The 16487-nt window shown below is 60.5% G+C and overlaps 1 protein-coding gene and 1 long non-coding RNA gene across 3 annotated transcripts in view; one reads left to right on the forward strand and one right to left on the reverse strand.

Annotated features, from left to right (window-relative positions):
- Positions 1 to 16487, forward strand: part of ZNF469 (zinc finger protein 469) — a 250436-nt gene that overhangs the window by 215923 nt on the left and 18026 nt on the right. The gene's annotated exons all lie outside the window — the stretch shown is intronic.
- Positions 1288 to 5377, reverse strand: LOC132342791 (uncharacterized). Its single transcript, XR_009491284.1, has 3 exons — positions 4857 to 5377; positions 4389 to 4484; positions 1288 to 2042 (listed from the first exon to the last, which is right to left on the reverse strand). It is a non-coding gene; the product is annotated as an uncharacterized lncRNA (long non-coding RNA).

The following is a 16487-nucleotide window of genomic DNA, read 5'->3' on the forward strand; positions in this document are numbered from 1 at the left end:
ATGAGATGGGGCCAGGAAGGGGCCTGGAGGCAGAAAGGCAGTCTCTCCCTCTGGGCCCACTGACAGGCCAGGTCCCCCACCCCCAGCCCCTTGCCAGGTCTTTGGCCCCCGAGACCCTGGAGCCCTCCATAGGCTCAAGCAGAAAAGGGATCCAGACCTTCAGTGATTTTGTATGGTCCCTCCCCCACGGGATCACAGAGCTGACCAGGAGTCACTGGGGAGAAGGAGGGTGTATCCCCTTCCCAGACTTGGGACAGAGCTGTCAGTGACAGAGGTGGTGTCTCTCCTGCAGGCACCCGTGCCATGCAGCGCCAGTCATGGCAGGTCTGCTCTCAGGGGAGGAGGGGTTCACATGGTGGGAGAGGGGGCAGTTGCTTACTCCAAAGCTTCAGAGCACCATTAGTCCTACTGTGAGCCAGGGGTGGAATACAGCACTCAGGGCCCTAAGACCGGAATTGTAGTCCTGGTGATGGATGTGTGGTTAGATGATGACAGATGGTGGGTGGATGGATGGATGGATATTGGATAGGTGGATGGATGGATGGTGGGTGGATGGATGGTAAGTAGATAGGTGGATGGACGGTGCATGGATAGGTGGCTAGATGGATGACTCCTTTTGCCAGTCATTGTGCCGAGCAGCAGACACAAGTGTGAACCCTTCAGGCTAATCCCTGCCCTCCGAGAGCTTCCCATCCAGCTCAGAAGGCTGAGTGACCAGGTGGACGGGTGGTTGGAGGGCTCTGGGCTCTGGGAGTGGACACTGCCCTGCGGCACAGTGATCAGCTCCCTGGAAAAGGGTGTGGTGGGACGAGAGTGCCGTGTGGACGTGGGGTTTGAAGAGCCCCATGGATACAGACACCCCAGTGGGGCCTGGCCCCTGGTCAGTCTTGACTCCTCTACAGTCGACCTCGGTCCACACCTGTGCCCCAGGCTTCCAGCGTTCACCTCTCTCTGAGTCCTCACGTCCCTAGCAGGAGCAGGGGGTGCAGGGGTGTCCACACCCACCTCAGGGCCTCACTCTCCTGAGTCCCTTTGTCTGACCCGGCCCACCGCTCATCCATCACCCTCTCCCAGTCTCTTCTCCTGGCGGGGAGACATCTGGGCAGAGTGGGGGTTGGGCGCCCAGAGTCACGCAGCCAGTTAAGCTTCTGCTGATTCTCTCATCTGACCAGCCCAAGGGGAACAGAAAGGCACCATAAAAAGGCCAGTTTACCCTAAGAAGATAAGACCATAAATGCCAGCACCCAGCCACACATACCAGAGTTCAGATATGTGAGAGATACGTGTAGATCAGGACACTCAGCTTTTACAAGGTCCAGATGCCGGGCAGGGAGGGCGGATGTGGTCAGGGCGCTGCAGAGCTGGCCGTGGAGGGCAGTCCTGGGAACGGGTGGAGTTGGGACCCTCGAGCCACATATTTCACCCAGAGTGAGGCGCGCCCCAGTAGCTGACCCTTTCTACTTTACTATTATTATAAATTTACTACTTGGACTCTCTTTCTTTTAGTACCCTTTTACTCTGAGAGGGACCCAATTTGGACTGCACATTCTCTGGTCTGCATCGAGGCCAGGAGGGACTGCTCCCTGCCATCCCCCGCTGAGGGACCCTCTTTCCAGAAACCTTTCCTCCTGGAGCCGACAAAGCAGACGGCATCCACGTGCTGTCAGGTAGCCCAAGATCCCTGGCAATCCTGGGGTCCTTAGAAAACAGTTGGAATTTTTCTGGCAGTTATTGTTTTTTAGGATAGCTGTTTTCACGTGTTTACGTTGGACCTTTTTAAACGTCAACAAAGGTAGTGATAAAGGCACCCTGAGCAGCCCATTGGCCACTGCAGTGGTTACTGACACCTGGTTGCCTGCCCTCCGAGTTATCCTTGTTGAGTTTCTGAAGCAAATCCCAGATACAGCCCCATTTCATCTGCAAAGATGTCAAGAAGAGCAGTTGGTCCTTCCGAGGTGAGACAAGGGGGTGCTCCGTCATGGGGGCATTTCAATCAGCACATCAGTGAGTTTCTGGCGTGAAGGGCTGTCTGCCTTTTTAACCTAAATGAGAACGAGTCGGTGGTTGTCCCGTCGCCATATCCCTGCACAGTCTCAGAGGGAGGCCTGGGCCCCCAGAGCTTTGGGTGTCCAGGAGTGTGGGGGGATGGTTTGGACACCTCTGGTGTCAGGATGCTGCCTTGCAGCCCATTGGAGGCAGGAGGTGTGTGCCAGTGTGTGAACAAGCGCACTTGATGAGGTGTTTCTTCTGAGTTGGCAGGTAGGGGACAGCAGGGAGCTGTGGGAAGGAGGTTCGCACCATGGGGAGAGGCGAGGCCAGGTGGCTGAGTGAGGAGAGAGGTAACGAGCAGATCACAGGGTGCTTTGGGCCGCTCGCGAGAGCCAGCAGCTGATGCCCAGAACAAAGCTGTCGCCCAGCAGGGTCATCTGTGAGCCCCTCACCCTACCCCACCCTACCCCCATGAGTTTATATTGGTCAGGATATAAACAGCTACAGGGGAACAGAACTCAACTCAAAATAGGTTAAATAAAAAGACGACTGTTGGTTTACCTAACTGACTGCATGCATGCTTCAGGCATAGCTGGATCTAGGTGCTCAAGTAGTGGCATCAGAATCCAGTCTAATAGGACAGTGGAGGGTCGGCCCCACCAAAGTCACACGTTCAGGGCAGGGGGGTGGGTAGAGGAAACCCAAGGTGCCATTGCCAGGAACAGGAGGATGGGTGCTGGGCAGGCAGGAAGCAGGTGATCTCACAGCAGAAACATTCACAGGTCCAGGGGTGGGCCAGGGCTAGAAATAGGGCAGAGCCAGAAGGGTCAAGCCCCGAACCCGGGGTGTGGCCACAAGCAAGATGGGCACCACAGACTGGCAACCCTGGGTCAGGTCCACCTGGTGTGTTTAGTTGCCCACAGCTGTTTTAAAATCATAGAACTCCACAAGGCTGTCCAGGTTCCTGGTGGAAACCCAAGATATGCATCCATGCTGGGCCCACGATGCCACTAGGAAAACAGTCAGATCGGGGAATGGAGCCAGAAGCCCCTGCTGGCCACAGTCCCCAGCGTTCCCTATTGCCCACCCCCAGAACACCCACCTTGCCTGTGTTCTCACCCCTTCCATTTGGGCATTTGTATCTGCACCTCAGGACCTGGAGGGGGTACCAAGGGCGGGAGAGGCTGAGAGAGTGTGGGCCCAGGGCCCCAGCCAGGTAGCATGAACAGGAACAGAGCAGAGGGTTCAGGGGGCCCCAGTAGGCACCCAGGAAATGCAGACAAAGTTTAGAGTATCTGGGCAGTGAAGGCCAGCCCCTCCCAGCTGCCCAGTGGGGCCACCGTGTCCCGGCCATCTATCTCCTGCCCAGTCAAGCCCTGCTGGTCTGCTCCAGGGCCCAGACCCAACATGCCCTCCAGCCTGCAGCTCTTGGCCCCAAAAGCAGAAAAGCCCTGCAGTTCAACAGATCAAGATGGTTCCTGCATTCTCCTTCCACCCACTCCCCCAAAAGGCACATGCTCACACACACACACACATACACGTCTTGGCAGCTGGCGAGCGCTAACGTGGCTGAATTACTGTTGGGGACTTTGAAGGAAGCTAATTAAAACCAGCTGAGATGTGAAAAGCTGGAAGGTGGCAGGAGCCAGGGACAACTTTCCATGGGGCTCCGAAGCCAACTCTCTGCCACAGCCAGCCGTAGTGTCCAGCCAGGCCCCGCGACAGCCCAGCCTGCCCAGAGGAGGGACCGGCCAGGAAACTGCCCCTGCTCAAGGCCGAGAGCTGCACGCGGGGCTGGGGCAGGAAGGCAGGGGTGTGGGGGTCGGGGTGAAGTGGTGGAGGGGCCGCAAGGCTGCTCAACTCTGTGCCTGCGGAGTCACCAGCTGAGGCTCCAGGAACAGTCCTGCCCCTCCCTGAGGGTGCTCTGCAGAGCACCCCACAGCCGCATCCCCCACAGCCGGGGCTGGGGCCCCGCACCTTGCGCTCAGAGGAGCAGTGAGCTTCTTCAGAAGGTCCATGTTGGACCCTGTTCATCATCAAAGCAATTGCCGCTCCGTGTCAGACACAGATGTTTAAAAAGTGAGCCGGTGAGGCCCAGTCCCTTCCAATCCCCACCGCAGACGTCCAGAATTCTCTCCATGAGCACAGGCTGGCTTCTGTTTGCTTTTTATGAGATAGATCTCACTGCGCGCACACCGTGGGCACCTTGCTGCTCCATTGGGGTGGAACGGGGTTGGTACTGCTCCCATCGAGTGCATCTGTTCACACACTGGCACACGCCTCCTGCCTCCAATGGGCTGCGAGGCAGTGTCCTGCCACCAGAGATGTCCAAACCATCCCCCCACACTCCCGCCCCCTGCTGCTCCGCCTTCATCTCTGCAACAGCCCCCCAGGAGTACCTGGGGGTCTGTGTCACAGTGACCGATCCTGTCGATGGCCTTTGGAGTCCCAGGTTGCTTTTCTGTTTCTTCCAATCTTTGCATAACCTTTCCAGTCTTAGCATAAACATGTTATTTTAGGGGGAAAAAAAAAAAAAGAATCAGCAGGCTGTGCCTAGAGGCTTGGAGGTGGTTGCACCTATCAGTCAGTCCTACTGATGCCCGAGGCCAGCCTGTTGGGACGTCACCCGGCCTTTGCTCCCCAGCCGCTGTGACCCCAGCAGGTGCCGGCAGTCAGCCTCGGTAGGGCGAGTGGCAGAGACTCAGGGGCCCATGCCCCCAGGCAGAAACAGCTGGCCCAGAGCTCCCACGTGCATGAGCCAGTGCACCTCCTGCATGTGCGCGTACACACTAGAGCCCCCCACCCACGTGTGCACACTCAGATGCACACGCACACACTGCCCTAATTCTTGCCTCCCCAGAGCCTACCTGGGCAGGAATCTTGTAACAGGCACCATCTGCTGGACACTTGGGCCAGTGGAGGGAGTCACCAGGCCTCCAAGAACCAGCTGAGCCAAGGCACCACCCCCCTGCCAAAGCAGAGCCCCAGGGGTGGGAGGGCCAGTGGTGTCATACCCATTTTTCTGGTGGGGAAGTGGAGGCCCAGAGAGATGCTTTCATAACATCACTTTAAAACATCCACACTTTCTGTATCTTATACCCAGGCCTGTCCATTCAAGCTCAGGGCAATGGGAGAGATTAATTAATATAAACATAATGGTAATGGAATAATAGCTCACAGCCCCTGAGGAATAGGACCAGCTCACTGGTTTGCATACAGTGTCTGATGTAGCCCCACAGACCATGTGAGCTAGGGATGACCCATTTACAGGTGGGTGAATGAGGCTCAGAGAGGTTAAATCAGTTGCCTGAAGTCACACAGCAAGGAAGTGGTGGTGCATGTGCTCTGACATTATGACACCATAATGCCTTGGTCCCACTCTCCCAAGAGGGGGCTGACTGACCTGGGCCCCCAGCTCGTGAGTGGGGCCAGGACCCCTCTCTCTGGGGTCGATGTGCCTCAGGCTGCCACTCACACCATCTTCCCCTATGGTCAATGTCCAGGGTGGTCCCACACAGGGAAGGCTACGGAGCCCAGAAGTCAAGGGCAGTGTCTGGCTTCTTAGTGCATGCACTGGGCTCCGTCTGCTGCCCAGGAGACAGAGAGGGGACCATGGGGACATGCCAGCTGGGCAGGCGATGGGACAGACACACTGTCTCCCTTTCCTCTTCTGTCCACTGGACCAGAGCCCATGGCAATTGCATCGTTTAGCCCCCGAGGCTCAGGTCCCTCACCCCAGAGCAGCAGTCCAGGGCAGGGTCACTCCAAGTGAGAGTCATCCCCAGGTCAGGGTCACCCCAGTTCAGGGTCACCCCAGGTCAAGGTTGGCTCAGGTCAGGGTCACCTCCAGGTCAGGGTTATCCCAGGTCAGGGTCACCCCCAGGCCAGGGTCACCCAGGTCATGGCCAGCCCCAGGAAGATCACCTTCCTGCAGCAAGGTGTGCATGGCCCTGTCCTTCCCTACCCTACGCTCTCCCCACTCAAGAGCTTCTAACAAGCTGGGTCTCCAGGGGTCCCTCTTCGTGAGAGGAAAAGCCCCCAGTGGACTGGGAGGGCAGGACCACATGTGACCGGGCCCTGTGCCCACAGCCCCAGAGCTGCCCCTCATGCTCTGGGGAGGAACTGGCCTGGATGATTTGCCCCTCCAGGCTCACAGCAGCTCGGAGGCCTCGGCTGGGCACAGCCAGACACAGGCAGCGCCTGGACTGGGGCTTCCCCTCCCTAAGAAGGGAGCGAGGAGGACAGGTCCTGGCCGCCAATGCCAGCACCAGCCTCCTGCTCTCACTGGCTGTGCCATGATCTCGAAAGGTATTAGTAGCTTCTGAGCCTCAGCATCCTCACCTGTAACACAGGGGAAGAAGTTCACAGCCACCGAGCAAACACTGTGCACCAGGCACGAGACACCTGCATCTCCTTTCGTCTCAGCACATTGCTGGGAGGTGGGGACTGGTCAGCAGGGTTGCAGGAAGACAGTAACCACGCGTGCTCTGCACCCACGCCACCCCCCACCCAAGACAATGAGAGAGACAAGTTCCCTGCATCTTGCTCCCTTTGTAGCTTGGCGCCTAGGAAGCTCAGAGCTTAATTTGGCCCTCCCAGCAGATTTTGGCTTCTGTCCTGACAACCTGTGGTGTAGGCACCGTTTTTCCTGTGCCCCTTTTAGTCCTTGCTGGGGCAGAATTACAAGTTTTAAAGAAACAAATTGGCGGGAGGGGAATCAAAGATGGAGGAAGAGAGGGAGGGGCTGCTGCTATCCGACCAGTGTGAGGGGACAGCCCTAACCAGCAGTCAGGGTCGGCACCCAGAGTCATTCCTGCACATACTCGTGAGCACCAGCTGTATACACAGCACTGCCTCCAGCATCTTCTCTCTCTCTCCCCTATGTGTGTGCGTGTGTGTGTGTGTTTGTGTGTGTCAGGCCCCCTTCCAGTCCCCAGTGCTTGGCTCACACAGGCTTCCTGCCTGGACGGGCCTTGCCCCCCTCCAACTGCTGCAGACCCTCACTGGCTCAAAGGCAGCCCCCTCCACCTCCACCTCGAAGGCCAGAGGGAGAGGACTCTGGGGCCGGGCTCCCCACGGCCATCAAAGAAACACATGGTCACAATGCCTTTTCAGTCCCTGCAAAATATTCCGCTGTCTTCCTTTCTTCCCTCCTTTTCTCCAGCTGATGAAAGAAAAACAGCCCGAGGGCTGGGGAGGGAGGGGCGTTCTGCGGGTCTCAGCCAGCGCCACCCTCGGAGGCCAACAGAGCCAGGACTTGCCTGGGATGAATATCCGCGTTATTCGGGCTGCACCCCTTAGGGCCGAGGCCCCTCCCTGGCCAGCCATCCACTTCGGGCCCCTCTGCAGGGAGGCAGGGGCATGGGGGCTGTGTCTTCCAGGCTGCCAGCAGGGGTCGTGACTCCAGAGACCCCCAGAGTGCAGTCCATGGAGGTCCCCTGGGGGACCCTGGGCTCAGGCGTCCCTGACCTGGCTTAGTTTCCCCAGCTCTGCAGGTGCAATGTCGGGGCCCCAGGGGGCGCCGCAGGAAGTGGGTGGAGGACAGAGGTGGGACACGTGACTGTGGAGCCTGATGTCACCAGGGCCAAACCAGCGTCTGTGACGGAGGCTGGCGGCCCGTCCGCGTGGGGAGCCGCTGCAGGGCAGTGGGGCACAGGGGCCCTCAGGGCGGCGATGTTCCCTGTCACATGCCCCATGTGCGTGCCTTACGCACACGTGTACATGCGCACACATGCTATAAAAACATACATGCTTTATGAATGTATGTAAATGCACACTTTTATACGTGTGTCCACTTCATGATGACATTTAAAACAAAGCTGGATAAAGCAGGGCCAGGAGATATTAACAGAAAGTGCAGGGACTGGGCTCAAGGTGGACCCAGTGGTCAGAGCTGCCGCTGGACAGCCAGCATGTGTGGGCAGAGAAGAGCCGTCTGTGGCTGTCTGGGGAGCAGGGCTCCAGCCAGAGGAGGCCGAGGTGAAGCCCCGGGTTGGGTGAGCGAGGGCTCTGGGTAGGGCCCCTGCCCTGGAGGCTGTGGGGAGAATGGACTGGGGAGGTGGCGACGGGTACAGGGAGGTGACCGCAGTGGCCAGTCTGCCCCCACCTACATGGGGCCTCTCCTCCAGGTCTGTCTCTCCTTTTCTGTCTCTTCTAAGGACAGGGCCACCCTCACCTAGGATGACCCATCTTGACCACCCCTACAGACACTCTGTTCCCAATAAGACCGCATTCCCAGGTTCCCCGGGGCAGAGGAGGGTGGTCAGGACCTAGTGACGTCTTTGAGGGGACACAGTCCAGCCTACCCACCTCCCGCCACTCACACTGCCTGGACAAAGCAAGGGGACACAGACCTGAAGGAGAATCACACCCATTCGGACTCTGCAAGGAGGGGTCCAGATCCCAGGCAGCCACAGTGGGGAGGTCGCTGAGGCACATTTCCAGAACAGGAACTCTGGAGGGAAAGGCCCCAAGGCATTCTAGAAGGCCCAGGAGGCAGGACCCCGACGGTCCAGGGGCTCATGGCCAGGATGGGACTTAATCCCAACACAAGTGAAGCTGTGGGGCATTTGCAGAGGGGAATGTGGCCCCATCTGTTTGGAAAGACCCCCTGGCGGCTCTGGGGAGAGGGAAGTGCAAGAGGCCCCAGGGAAGCTGGGGACATAGTGTTGCAGACAGGAGATGGTTGCCTGGTCCAGCGAGGGAGGGGCACCAGGGATGCAGCCGAACAGAGACCAGCCCAGGTCTCCCAGCCTGCGGCCTGTCGGCTGTGTGTTCACGGGCAAGTGTCCCAGCCCCTCCGGGCCCATCTGCAGAGTGAGGAGGAAGGTCCCCTTCTTGTCACACAGCTGGATGGGACCACCGTGTCTTCCAGGACTTCAGACCAGCCCCCTCCAGTGTCCTGGAGACCGAGCAGGCCCCTCCACCAGCCAGCCCTGCCCTCCCCGGTGAGGAACCCCACCCTTACCAGGCAGCCGCCAGCAGTGGGTCTGGAAAGGACTAGGCCTGGGTGCTTGTTGTGGGCGGTCAGGTGACAGGCAGCCACTGGCGCCTCCCACCCGGGAGGGGAGCCTGAACACTTCTGTCCCTCCTGGAACCCAGGCCAGCCTCAGGCCAGGAAGATGCCCGGGCGTGGGCCTGGCACACCCCCACCGTCCCTCAGGCCACAGTGCTCAGCTTGCACTCGGTCTGCAGAGCCTCCCCAGCTGGCCTGCTCTGCAGCCTGCTGTGTGACCTGCGGCACAGGGCATAACCTCTCTGACCCCCACTTTGCCAGTGCAGGGGTTTCCCCCTCCATCAGGGGTTCCAGCAATCCTAGAGCTTTCCAGGGCACCGCAGGCCTTCACCAGACGTGGCGCCAGGAGACCTGAGTTCACATCCTAAGCACCCTAAACCCAGCCCCCTAGTGGGGTGCGGGGTGGGGCACAGTGTCCGTCCTTTCTGTCCACAGTCCTGTCCTGGCGCCTGGCGGGGAGCCTGGGCACAGATGAATGAGTGAGGGAGCCGGTGACCGAACCCATCCCCCCACCGAGGGCACAGCCTGGGGGGCCTCCGCCCACAGGAAGGTCACGGGAGACCAACCACAGCCCCAGTTGCCCCAGCCGCTTCAGCCCACAGTACTTATTTTGTCTTAGGTGACTTTGCTGCCAAAGTTTTAAAATGGGGAGATTTCACTTTAAAACCTGGATTTCTGGCTTTTCCTGAAAAATCAGAGGGCTGCCTCTGTGCTGGATTTCCTGGCTGAGCAGCTGCCCGGCGGGCGGGGCAGGCAGGGCGGGTGCCAGGCGCTCCTGCAGCCGTGGACCCGTCCGCGGGGAGGAGGGTGGGTGCCGGTGGTCTGGCTTCTTCCCCTCCGTGAAGAAACATGTGCTGATGCGGGCAGGGTGCTTGGCACCAAGACACGGAAACGTTTATACTAAGGAAAAGCTCGGTCCAAGGGGAGAAACAGCCAAATCCATGGTGTGTCCAAGAGGATGGGACTGTGCTGAATCGCACACGGCCAGGTGAGCCCAGGGGCTGCCCGACCTGGGGAGGGGCGAGGCAGGAGCAGGGGACAGACCCAGAGGTCTGAAGCCTCCCTTCCCTTTCTCCACCCTCAGGGGGGTTCGGACAGGACAGCGGGTGCTGAGTGAGGGAGCAGCCGTAAATGAGAGGCTGGGCCCGCGCCTTCCGGGAAGGGCCGTCGCTGCCCGTGGGGGCCGGCCGGCAGCCCTTGTGTTTCAGTACCAAGTCGTGTGAGTGAGTGCCTGTCCTGTCGGCCTGCGGCCCCCGCTCCTTGACCCCTGGCTGCATGCCCACCTCGGGGTCTCAGCTGCCCCTTCTGTGCAGAGCTGGTGGGTGCGAGACGCGGCCTCCCTGCCTGGCCCCGGGCGAGATTGCCACGGCGTGTCGTGCCCAGGCAGGGGCGGGTGGCTTGGTGCTGGTGCGGCTCCAGCCAGCGCTGCCTCTGGCTCTGTGGCCTCAGCCTTCCCTTCTGTGGACAGTGGTGCCCCCTGCAGCCGGCCCTGGCTGTGCTCTGGGGACAAATGGGCTGAGGAGGGACCCCAGTCCTGCCCCCTGCCCCACCCCACCATGTTCTAGGAGGGGAGGTGACAGGTGCCATCAGGGGAGGGCTGGCAGGGAGGGTGCAGAGGGGCCTTGGCGAGGCAGGGACCCTGAACTCGGGCAGGGCAGCACAAGGCATGGACGGGGAAGCAGGCTGAGGCTGAGAAGGAGCTTCCAGGCCCCTCAGCCTCAGACACTGGGGCCTCTGGTTCCCTGCACTTGTCACACCTCGAGCCCCTTGACCGTAAATCCCAAGGGTCCCCAGGAGGAAGGAAGGGGCTCCCTGCCTGGTCTCCCCGCTGGCATGCATCCCCCCCAGAAGCCTTGGGGTCTGATGTTCCGTGGCTCTCCAGTGCCCACACTTCACCCCAACACGCTGAGTGCTCCCCACACATGGGCACCTGCGGAGTGGACCTCAGGAGCCTGGAACAGATGTGGCCGACGGTGGCCGGCCTAGCAGGGATAGTGAGAAGGAAGTGTGTGTTCCTCCCCTGCCTCCCGCTGGAGGAGCCCGGAGCCCCCAGAGCGTGGGTGTGATGCTGGGTGGGGAGTGAGTGGCCAGGCGGCAGCTCCTGGGAGACCGACAGGCGGTGGCAGTGATGAGGTCCTCAGGCGGGTCAGGGCCTGTGAGGGAGCCGGACAGAGGGCCGCAAGGCTGCAGGCGGAGGCCGGGGGCCTGCAGGGCCACATCTCCCTCCTGCCCTCCACCCTCTGGAACAGCCAAGCCCAGTGGACACCCTTGGGGAGGGCAGCCTCCCGCCCCTGGGACCAGGGGCTCTGTGGAGCCAAGCCACTGCAGCCAGAGGCCCACAGCCACCCCGATCAGTCCCTCCTGAGCTCCGATCACCCACCACAGCGAGGGCACCCGGGGGAGGCTTCTCAGAGGGGCTTGGTGAGCCAGGTCTGGAGCGCTTGAAGCCCAACTGCCCAGAGACGGCTGAGGCCGCACTGTCAGAGGACAGGCTCGCAGGAACGCGAGGGGACAGTCCTTTCCTGGACCACCGCCTGCTGTGTGGCCATGGCTGGTCCCGTCTAGACACCAGGATGATGGCAGACGTCCCTCGCCACCGAGGAAGACCCTGGAGCAGCTGGGACCCGCAGTGGGACTCCAGCCCCCCGGGTCCTCTCAGGACACAACCCAGCTTGTCCGCAGATGACAAGGCGACAGGAGAGTGGCCAGAGCGAAGCACCCACCCCCCTAGCACGGAGGAGCCCGGGCCCCTACACACCAAGTCTCGGTTTCCTCATCTGTAAATTGGGTTGAGTGCCTACCTGCTTACCATGGGTGGAGCCATGAGCCCAGTGGGCATCAGGCATCCCATTGGACCAATTGCCCGGGCTCCCCACCTGACACAGCCCCCCACAACTTCCGATGCAGCAGATCCCCGAGTGTCCAGGGCCCCCCACCTGGCTGCTGCCCAGTGGGCTTCACTAACCCTCTGGTTCTGAGGAATGAAATCATAATCACTTTTAATTGAGAAAGGAGGCTGATAGGATTCTGAACTTGACAGGACAGTAATTAACGCAGCCATGGAAGCTCATTAATCTTGTCGCTCAGGAGACAGCTCATTAAAGCCCGCCATCCCTGCATCCCCACCAAGCACAGTGACCTCTACACAGGCCCCTGCTTCTCACGGGGAGGCCCCACGTGGGGCGACATGGTTGCTTCCAAAAACCAGAAGGCTTCCAAGCTCTGTTTGGGGGTCTCAGGCACAGGGAGGAATTCCAAGGTTGTGTCCCAGTTCATTTACCTCCCTCAGCCTCAGCTTCCTCTCCTGTAAAATAGGTCTGATGTATACTCCACCCCCGGAGAAGGCAATGGCACCCCACTCCAGTACTCTTGCCTGGAAAATCCCATGGATGGAGGAGCCTGGTAGGCTGCAGTCCATGGGGTCGATAGAGTCGGACACAACTGAGCGACTTCACTTTCACTTTTCACTTTCATGCATTGGAGAAGGAAATGGCAACCCACTCCAGTGTTCTTGCCTGGAGAATCCCAGGGACTGGGAAGCCTGGTGGGCTGCCGTCTATGGGGTCGCACAGAGTCGGACACGACTGAAGTGACTTAGCAGCATACTCCACCCCAGGCTGGCTGGCAGGTGAGATGACGGCCCGGGGGCCCCTGTCCTGAGGCCTTGAAGAGCCAGGAGCAAGCCCAGCCCAGGGAGGCCCATTGAACATGCAAAACAGGCCCGATGCATTCCGGGGTCCCAGCCCCCCTCTGCAGCCTGGTCCCAGCTCTCTGTCACATGTCAGGGTCACAGGGTGTCCAAGCTTCCCAGGCACACTCTGGCCCCAGCCCAGGCTTCAGACCGAGACTCGGCCTCTGGGCGCTGGTCCTTGGCCTACCCTGGACCAAGGGTTCTGAAAGCCCGTCTCTCACGTGAGGCCCATGGAGAGGAGAGGGTGTGGACAGAGCCCCTCCAGGCACCGACACTGTGACGACAGTGCCCGCGGACTCCGTGTCACAGGGTTGACAGAGGACTGGCAATGTTTATAACCAAGAGTCGCATATGGATGACTGGAGGGTCGATTGGAGGCAAGGATGGAGACAACCTTTCCGACAAAATCAAAACTGCCCAGAGCCTTGAACACCCTTCAGCCTCCAGGGTGTCCCGGCATGGCCGCGAGCCCGGGCTCCAGGGCCCACTGAGGCTGGGGACCTCGGGTGGGGGACAGTGGTGTCAGACGACAGGGGTTCAAGTCTCTGAGAGAGGATGACCACTCTGGACAGAGCCCGAGAGGCCCGAGTCTGCAGCCATGCTGGGGGCCAGGTCCACCCTGGGGCCCGAGCCACCCCACCCTCTGGGTCCCTCGGAGTGCCTCCTTCTCTTGCACCCTTACCTTTCTGGGGGATGGGAGGGTCCCTGTGTAGCTGGAGCTCCCAGACAAGGGCAGGCCTGGGGTCTGCGGGGGCTTTTTCAGAACCACTACACATTTGGAGCGATGTCACCCTTCCCTTCTCCAGGAGGCCAGGAGCTGGGCCTCCTCTGGCCCCCCCAGATTCTGTTATTGGCTGATTCAAGTGTCCCTGGGCTGCCGCCCTCCCAGTCTCTGCTGCTATGTGGCCGTGGGCAAGCTCCCCCTCTCTCTGAGCTGCCATTGCACAAGGTGCTCCCAGGGGTCCTTGTGCTGGAGTTCTGGGGCCAAGCTGCCCCCAGGTCCTGCCCTGTTCAGCATGGCTTTCAAGGTGGCCTCATGGAGCCCCGGCCACTGTCTCTCGTGCTTGTAGCCCTGCCGCCCTCCCTGCCCTGACCAGCCTGGCCTGGACGAGCTGCCTCTCGGCTCTGGGATGGTCGGCACTCGCTCCATTTGCCTGGAACTCGGGTGGGAGTTTCCCAGGGCCGCTGAGCCCCAGTATGCTCCTGCAGACAGGACCCCAGCAGTCTTCTCAGTGGGGGGCGGACACAGCAAGGCCAGGCAAGGCGTGGCCAGAGTTCCCTGGGCAGAGCTTGGTACACTGTTAAATTCTAGGGTGTAAGACCTGCTCCTAAAACACCATCCTCACCAACAAACGTTCCTGGACCCAAGCACTACTTGGAGAGATGGGGAGCCCAAGGGTGCTGTCTGTGCACCTCCACCCCTTCCTCCCCCCAGCAACTCCCCACCTGCTGGCTGCTGCACAGAGAACATCCCCAAGGGCCCGTCTACAAATGAGGGCCAGAAGCAGAGGGCAGGCAGCCCTGCACGACCCTGGGAGGAGTGTAGGGGCATGCGTGTGGTGTGAGCGTGTGCATGTGTGCATATATGCATGCGTGTGTGCAAATCTGTGTGTGAGGGTGTGTCCCCATGTCTGTGGACTCACCTGCCTGTGGGTGCCCGTGGGCCCACGCATATGCAGCTGTATGCTGCACACCCCCTGGTGGCCCCCCAGACCCGGAGCCCCAGGTGAGGGCTGGGCTCCAGGGTCCGCAATGCATGTTTCATCCTGTTCCGTGACATTGTGCTTAGGTGGATGGGGGTGCGCCCGCTAACAGTGACCACAGCGCTCCCGGAGGTGCCTGGCGAGGTCAGCTGGTGGACTGGGCAGACCCGGCTTCTCTGCCACCGGGCTGGCCCCTAGGGGCATTGCAGAGGGGCAGACAGTGGGGCCTGAGCACCATGGCCTGGGCATCCATCAGGCAGCCTGCTTGCGGAGACGTGTGGTGTGGCAGAGGCAGACGGCAGGGGGAAATCATGTTCCCTGAGAGATTGACAGATGGGCCTCGGGGCAGAGGATTCCTGGCACAGGTGGCCTTGGAGCTGGACCAGAAGGAGGGAAGGAGGGACACCCCCAAGGGCCTGGCCCATGCAGGGGTCTAAGCAGCCTGGCATGCGGCAACACAGAGGGTGGCAGGGGCGAGTAGGTACCAGGGAGGGTGGCGGCAGATGATAGCAGAGGGCAGAGGGGCAGGAGGGTCCAGGCAGCCTGTGTAGCACTCTTGACAGGTGGGCACTGAAGCAGGTGCTCAGGGATGACGGCACGAGATCCCCCGTGGCCCTGGGCAGTGCTGAGGGCTCCTTCCCCGGTCCCGGTGTCCTGACCTCTGCAGACCATGCGCCTGTCTTCCTCTCGAGTCTCTGGCCCTTTCCTGCTCAGCCTGTGCGCCAGTATGGTCCCTCCCATCCTGCAGTTTGGGCACCAAGGTCCTTGGAGAACTGCTGGTGTCCAAAGAGCACCAGTCAGCACGGGCGTCAGGGGTGACCCTTCTCGGGAGTGGTGGCCAGTCCTGGAAACTTTGATTTTCGGCGGCTCTCCTGAAGCCGGGCAGTCAGCTGTGCCAGCAAGCGCGTCCGGATCCACACGGGCCCTTGGGATGCGCCAGATGAGGCACTGCGGTCCGGCAGCTGAGGCCAGGGGGCGGCTTCTCGGGCAGAGCCAGGCGTGGACAGATAGCCCTCATCTCTTCCCACATCCACCCTGCCCCAAACCGTTCTGCACCCCCTGCTCCATCCTCCTTCCAGGCCCTGCTTGGACTTCCAGGGCTCCCAGCACCGTCAGAGTTAAGGCCCTAGTCTGCGTCATGTCCAGAGTGTGGCCATGTGGTGTCAGCAGGCTGTGGGACTTGTTCTAGGAGGAATCGGCCAAGAACTAAGTCGGGATCCTTTCCACACCCCCCGAATATGGGTCTCAGGGGAACAGGAGGGATGGAGGCATTCACAGCTTCCATGGGCAATGGGTCCCGCCTTTCAGCACGAACCCCCGGCAGCCCCGCGGCCGCCTCCCTGTCAATTGTGAAGACATCGTTTTCTCCCCACATGCTCCTCTTATCTGCCTCCTGTTAAAGGATCTCAAATATGCACCCCGATAAGGTGGAACGCACCCCCGCTTCCCGGTCCCATCCAACACCAGCCTCCACTTTTCCCCAAAGTAATTAAGATAAATGCAGCTGATAATTTGCCCAGGATTCTTAAACAGACCCTCGGGCCGTATCTCAGATATAATTTTACCTGCTAAGGTTTATCTGAGTGCTCGGGTAACAGATAGTTTTTAAGCAAAGCGGCAGCTTTTGAAGCAAAAGGAAAGGGGAATGTTTGTAAAATAAATGTCACAAGGAGCCGCTGCGGCAGCCCCTCCGTGCGGGCTGTGCCAACTGAGACCCCGCCTCATCTGGGCCGGCCACCCTGCTCCGCTCGCTGCCCAGGATTCGGAACCCTTTGTGGGGCTGGCCAGGAAGGGGGCTGGGCTGGGCATGGAGGGGGCACAAGCCTCCCCGTGGGGGAGGCTGGCAGGGGGTGGTTGTGGGGCGGTGCCCAAGGCTGTGCCCCTCATGCTTTTCCAGCCTTGCTAGTCAGGGATGACCTGGAGCGGAGACCCTGCCCGGTTGAGCTGACGTGCAGGGTGTCCATCGGGGAGCAGGCCGGCGGCGGGGGGCTGGTCCAAGCCACGGGCCAGCAGTGGTGCAGGCACAGGTCAGCCAGGCGGCAGGGCCAGTGTCCAGGGAGGCGCAGCTCAGGGCACTTGGCCTGGACGG

This window comes from Bos taurus, chromosome 18 (assembly GCF_002263795.3).
Source record: "Bos taurus isolate L1 Dominette 01449 registration number 42190680 breed Hereford chromosome 18, ARS-UCD2.0, whole genome shotgun sequence".
In the NCBI taxonomy this organism is placed as follows: Eukaryota; Metazoa; Chordata; class Mammalia; order Artiodactyla; family Bovidae; genus Bos; species Bos taurus.